This window comes from Ischnura elegans, chromosome 6, assembly GCF_921293095.1.
Source record: "Ischnura elegans chromosome 6, ioIscEleg1.1, whole genome shotgun sequence".
Classification (NCBI taxonomy): Eukaryota; Metazoa; Arthropoda; class Insecta; order Odonata; family Coenagrionidae; genus Ischnura; species Ischnura elegans.
In genome coordinates, this window is record NC_060251.1 from 56867415 (window position 1) to 56875058 (window position 7644).

Below are 7644 nucleotides of genomic sequence, written 5' to 3' on the forward strand. Positions count from 1 at the left end.
CTTGAGGAGTTCATTTATGATTTAGTTTTCAGCACCGTAAACTATGGCCTTGAAAGGCAAAATTGAATTCGTCAGCGAGTCCCTACAAGCAGTTTGTTCTCCCATCCCTGTGCACGTAAAAACTTATGTTTTAAGTCGTAAGTTTACTGATATTTTAGTTTAATACTTTACTCAATATTTTACTCAAATAAATAGTCAATTCGTGTTTTATGTTTATTATGTTATGTAATCAATACACAGTATTTTTATTTCACCATTGCAATAGGAATAAAAATACACCACATTTTCTCACTGACAGCGTAATTTGAAAATGGAAAATATAATTTTTGTATTTTAGTGGTTGTAGGCTTACGTGAAGCATTGTGTCTAATTGAGCCGAGGCGTGCGGCGTTGTGGTCCAGGACTAGCTCCTCATCGTCTGATCACAAATTGAATATGCAGCGAGGAAATGGGATCCGGTGAAGAAAGACTTAATTCGTGAACTGAATAAAACATAAAGGGAAGGTGCGCATCTCTCCAAAAACTGCTAAGGGATTACAGACTGCGTTATTAGAGACTCGGAGGCGGCGCGCTAGACTCAGATATCTTGAGCAATTGAGAATGGATACATTTAAGAGCGACACGGATAACATAATATTAGAGCCCCGCTATATTTCCAGGTCCGACGGAAGCGATAAATTAAGAGTGATATTTTGCCGAACGGATTGATATGGGAATACGTTTTCCCCCGAACCATGAATGATGTCAATAAATACCATTCGAAATTTAGTATGAGCACTTGCTTTTTATATGTTAACGGCTTGTGTCCTAACAACCCCTGCCGCAAGCCATTTTAGGCGACTTGCGGAGCAGTATGTAGATGAATTCTCATGAAAACGTTTAGACTCTGGCATAAATATTTTGCCATTGATGCACATCTACTCTTTCTTTACTAGATAGATGGTTCTGCACGCAATTGGATACTCCCACTTGCTTATAGTGTCGTATATTCTCCAGCGATTTCATTCATCTCGAGGGCTCTCGGAGGCGCTCGGCAAATCACCGTGCGCCCACGCTTAATCAGCCGAGTCGCGTTGGGCGCCCCCTTTAAAAGCCTCTCCTTCCAATTACGGAGTTTTTTTTCTGTCACTGCGCCCATTTCTCACTTCCGCCCACCGCCACTCGGGGCGCTGCATGTGGGCTAACGAGGAGTGCAATGCGCACGCACGGAATTTGAACTCGCGACCTTCCAGCTGAATGGTGTGTTAGAGCGAGAGTACGTAAGCTAAAATAGTGCCCTCCCTTATCATCAACCCATTTGCATGGAGAGTGGAGGTGGGGATCAATTATAAACTCCAGCTGGTACGAATCTGATATGAATATGAACGCGGAAATGAGAGAAAAAATAACACGAACCCCTTTTTTGTATAATATTTTATGTAGTTTAATGTTCATGAGATAAAATTTAATTGCTTTGCCAGAGGCTACGCTTTTCAATTTATTGGTTATTCAAATCACCGATGGCGGCGCTTAAGGCGCTGACATAATTTGCTATTATGGCCGACGAATCGAGGATAGTGCTGTGATCAAGGAAACTATATTATATTATTCCATATGGATTTTATCCCATATTCTATTCCATAGAGGGCTGATTTCTGTTGGCACTTCGGTCGCATTTAAAATCGGTTTTAAAAATTATCTGCGGCGCTGTAATGAGTGCAACTTTTTTCAATATTTTGCAGGATAATGTTTGTTATTGCGAGGAATTGCATTGAAAAGTTATTAATTTGATAGATCACATCATCATGTATATAAATTACGATTAAAACCCCTAATTATACCTTACTTCCCCGTGAAACTCTGATCAATTTGTCCGTCAGTGACACCAGTAGCGACTTTAGTAAACCCATTTAAATATGCGGTTGGTGACTCACATTTAGGGGTCGCTTTGAGGATCCTCTTTTGTAATATTCGTGGCTGTGATGATAGCATTGGTGTAATAGGGAAAATCATCGAGTCACTGCGAACATAAAGTTTCAAAAGTGAAGGAAGATTTTTCTTGGTATTTTAGAAGGTTTTTCGGTACCTAGGGCAACGACATACAGCGATAAAGATTCAAGAAGCAATGAATTACAACTGAAATACCCACATTGCTCACGGATATTGATCAAAAAGTTCCTAATGACAATATATGCGTGACTCCAATAAATATACTATTCTTTTAGTCTAAGTGATCTGAAGATGTGGCTAGCGTAGGCCACGAAATGTCATCTTGAAAAAAACTTCGACGCCGCTAACTTAAAAACCATCGAGAGAACGACAATAAAGACCCCCGCGCACTGGCAACTTTTAGAATGCACTATTTAGTGGCTTTGTAATAGTTGCTTTGCAATAGCTGCTTTGTCAAAGTTGCCAGTTCCAATGAAACACACGGCATTGAGCGTGGCCTCGCGCACGGGTGACTTTTTAGTTGCCGCAACTAAATAATTGCGTCCGAACCTATTCCGAGGGCGATTAATTAAACTGTTGCCGGCAGGAATAGACAACGTGGGTTTTAGCAACTAAATAGTTGCTTCGAAAAAATTGCCAGTGCGCGGGAGCTCTGAAGGCATCCGCGGCACGGTGATGAGTGCAATGCGATCTACTTTTTTTCCAATATTTTGTATTATTGTTTCTTAAATAATTATTAATACTATAATTGATGCTTACAATAACTAAGCATTAACTCTAGTAATACCAAAGTAATTGATATAAAATATAAATCTGAAATTCCCGCCGAGTGAATTTGAACGTTTTGGAAGTAATAATTTTATACCCTAAACTCTCCGCTTTTGTTAATTGCTTTATTTGGGGCATATCGGATTGAGTTAGTAAAACAAGTCACCTCAGTGGAAAAGGTAGATGCAAAGGAAAAAAGGCACGAGTAAATAAATTTTGTACGCTTAAACGGCACTAAGGAATGCAATTCTCATATTGCTTATACCTCCTTAACTAGCCGACAGCAGAAGTTTAAAGCCAGTGCATTGTAAGCGAGAGTATTGTCTCCGCCAATCCCTTCTTGTGCGACGGGGGTAACAAATTCTCCTATTATACCTAACAGGCGTCCATAGAACACGTTTCCACGTATCTCCTGTTCCCTAAAAACTCTTACTGAATATCCCATTTGCATTGCATTTTTATGCTTTTCGCAGTCAGGCAAAATCATGAATGGAAGAACTTCGCCTCCATAATACGTATTCAATGTTTAGAGAATAGTACGGCAATCAGGTGAAAAGGGAGCATGAATATGATTTTAAGGATTTAAACGAGACAAGTTCTAAAGATTTGCATTGGGACTGAATGACATGGAAGCCAACTTTTGAAAGATAACAAGCACACGTTCTTTAAACGAACTTCACGTCACTGATACAATGAAGGGTAAAGGAATTGCCAAAAGAAAGGCACCAATGCGAGGCGTTCATCGAGTGAATTCATGTATGTGATACAATGATTGGTGGGGACATGGAGAGTTGAAGGGTACTTTCTAACGATCAATAGGCCGCGAAAATGTCGCATGATGACAGAATTTTAATGACCTGAGTGGATAATTTCATGCCTTGCCCGCATGAATGACAGAAAGTGGTTGGTCTAAAAAATTAGCGGATTAGACCTTTGTTGTCGTTCTCTCCATGGTTTTCAAGTTAGTTACGTCGAAGATGATTTTAAGATCACGTTTCGTGGCCTATGCTTGCCACATTTTCAGATCACTCTGACCGAAAAACATGGAGAGAACTACTATTCAGTGATGCGAAAGCCTCAAGCAGAGACCTTTGTTATTTTATGGCTTTATATGCCAGTTGAGATTATTTTAATTGAGTATTTTATTATTTCAACTTATAATATAATTGTCATATAAACGATTATTTTTCTGAAACCATTAGGGTAAGGAAGTACCTGCTATTACTCAATGACTGTTTACGTGGGTTTTTAGGCACATATATTTTGAATTTACAAGCTAAAACTTTCTCTTCGTATTAAGTTTAACGGCGAGAGCTTAGAGTTGTTAAATTATTTTGGTCACGTCCACATGACATTACCCACATCGCATACAATATATATTGTGGCACTGACTCGGTTTCATCAGGATGAAGGCCTTACTTGCAGCGACTGCTGATCATATTACATTTAGCACTTCACATCAGGAGTTGATTATTAGCTGATAATTCCCTCAGTACCGTAATCATTAGCAATGACAAAATTTCACTCGAATTTATAGCATAATATTATCTTACTAAGAAAGGTAAGAAGGAACTATTTATGGCCTGTAAAAAATTCACTTTCTACCTTTAAGAGCAGGAAGAAGCTTAAAAAATGGTACCATGGAATTAAACTTTATTGCAGAGAATCTTTTCTCTTGATTAAAGGCATATTATAACCTTTAAATTAAATATAAGCGCCAATGGGAAAGTTTGTTGTTAATCAGATACCTATTTAAAATTAGAATTAACCTTCATTACGCAGCAAATTTTCTCTTGACTAAAGGCACATAATAACCGTGAAATAAAATTTGGGCACCGATGTAGAATTTGTATTTTTATAATATAAATATTTATACCTAATCGATTTCACCGCAAAATTTATTTGTTCTGATATATTGGTCACATTCCCTGACATTCCGGACACAACGATGTACCATGAATTCCCAATTTTTGCAGAAGACTTACCGCACTCAAAATGATTTTTATGGATGTCACACTTTGGATGGTTGATGCCGCTTCAATAGGATAGCACAATCAATGTAAGGGGATCGGTCTTTGATCAATTTTTTTATTACAATAGTTAGGAAATGACAGTAATTCTAACTCGCAATGCGGTATCTCAAGGAGCCTAATTGCCCTGAACCCCATTTCAGTTGGTAAAATACGCAAGCCTGATAGTTTCAGCTTGTTAATCTATTGGTCAAAGTTAATCCAACCGATTCAGGCGTGATAAAATGGAAATTCGACGTATTGAAATAAAAGTTAGCTGTTCTTTTCCACAAAAATTTAATTCGTACGACGGATTTCGGCTCACAGAGCCATCATTTGCTACAAGACATCACAGTAGGTACATGAGAACTTCACATTTATAACTTTGAAGAAGATGTGGGGGAGGATTTGACAAGTTTGAGGAAATGGGTGGAAAACAGGCGTACAGTGGGCAGTATCCCACTCAACCGTGAAAACCTTAAAACCGTGAATAAGCTGTGAATTACGTCATATAACCTTAAAAATCTCGCAGACTTGATTTCAGGACAACTTATTTAAGTATACCGGGACTAGCCACGGTGATAACTTTTTACGGAGTCACCCGCAATGCACAAATAGTGCGAAAAATCCAGAGAGGAAAAATCATTCGCCTTGACCGGGATACGAACCCAGGGGGGAAACCCAGGGAATTTCCACTGAGTAGAATGACGCCATGGTAGCTTAACTGGCTAAAGCACTCGGCCGGAAATCGAGGGATCCGGGTTCGTATCCCGGTCAAGGCGAATGATTTTTCCTCTGTGGATTTTTCGCACTATTCAGAACCATGATTGAAAGAGCAAAAGAAAAATTGATTTGTCGATCATGTTTAAATGTCAGTCATGCGCAGACACTGTCCACGCATTTATCTGTTCGTGTATGCCTCTAAGCGCAATAGGGTGGTTTCCAATTATTTTTTTATTGCCTGTATCGGAAGATTATTACTCCTGAAATACGTATTTCACGCTTTTAGATTTTTAAATGACGATATCTATTTTTTGCGATTAAATAAAAAGTGAAAAATTTCAAGCGCGCGAAAACGCGACGCCTAAGTATGAATGCTGGGAAAACTCCGCGTGATGTCGTTCTGGTTCCTCCTCCCGTCTTGTGAGGTGACCTTGATCGAGGCTTTGAGCGCTGATACGACGCAGGATGCTAGCAGGTAGCAGAGTACCCTGCCACCAGGTAGCGCTTGGCTTAAAAAAGGCTTATTAATACCTTATCAAACGAAGAAAACTTTCCGACCTTAGCCAGTTTTAATAGGTGATTATTAAGACATGTTTCCCTGAGCTCTGCGCCTCATGCATGCATTGGTAATCTCAGACGATGTATAACTCCTATCCTCTCGTGTAGAAACTAGGTCCCTGTGACGTCACGTGGAGTGGCATCGCATGGGCGCCAATCTGGCCCTTTTCAAATGAGGATAAAAATGGACCATGGCCATTCGTCTAAACCGGTATTTCTAAAACGAAATAATTTGTATATTATGAATACAGTAATGGTGGGTAACAAATCGCAATCAATGCCTTTCGGTTTCTTTGATGAAAGAAACTACCCTATTATTGGTCCGTATGCCGTGATGACACATTGACCTCAAGCCTGTACCAAAGCCGGAAGACTAGTAACCAAAGTGTTCATTAACCCTGTCGAAAATTCAGACACTTCTTAATTTCCCTGGCACCCTGGTACCTCCATTTTCCCGCTCACAACCTGTAAGCGGGAGCTGAATTTTGCAAACTATATGTGACGTCATGAGAGAGAGCACTTTCAATGCTGCGTTTACATTCACGGCGTCTGTCGCGTTTGTTAAATTTTTAGTTAACCTGCCTTATTTATGCCTAAAATGGTTTATCTAAAAACTGTGAATTTGACGACATCTAGACCTCGAAAACCTGGAAATTTTGAATTTTATATTTTAGTTTGACCATGTGGGGAGACAGTGAGAAAACAGACAACTAAAGAGATACGGAAAAACCCGGATTTTCTTTCAACATTGGTTAAAGGTTAGTCTATAACTGGAAGGGCCCTGGGCAGTGGCGTAGCGAGGGGAGGGGTACGGTCCCCCCACCCGAAATATTTGAACGCAATTACTTTGCTTCATAAAAGAAAAAAAAATATTGAAATGTCATGAATTACAAGATTTCTTTGTAAAATGAAGTTTTTTCGATTATGAAAAGTGTTAAATTAGTTTAAAACCCTCTACTTAGTACCTATCATGTTTTTAAAAAATGCCCACCCCTGGGTTTGGAACCCCCCCCCCCCCCCCCGAAAGAAATTCCTTGCTACGCCACTGGCCCTGGGTTCGAATGCGGTGGGAATTTAAGGACACAATGTAAGGGAATCGGCCTCTTGGGAATGTAGGCCCATTCGCAGTAACTTAACTAGGCGTAACATAACTTATTATCACTCAGAACTGTTATTGAACTATTCTACCAATGGCAGCTACATCGAGTATCCACAATGTATTCGATTTAACAGAGCTTTTGAGCGTTTATGTGACTCTCGTATGGCATTACCACCTCCTTGATGACCTTTTACTAGAGAAATTTGTGCTTTCCTCGAGTAACGACTTCCAAGTCGAGTTGCGCCGCTTAAAATTTTTTTGAACCAGATAGCAGAGCGCTTATTTCTAATGCTCAACTCTATAGGTGTGTCGAATTAACTTTGCTTAAAATGAGATCTTTAAATAAGAAATTGTAATCTGGTTAAGATGGGGTGATTCGCGATATGCTCATTGTATACCTACCTTAGCCAGTTAAATACTTCTAATAATGAAAAAAAACGTTTTTAATTTCACGTATCCAGGGTTTTTATGGAGTTATCTGAATTACTTCAGGAGGTGGTAGAGGAGAGTAAGCATTTTTTGACCGTAAACATGGAGTCGCAACTTCTTAGTTACTTC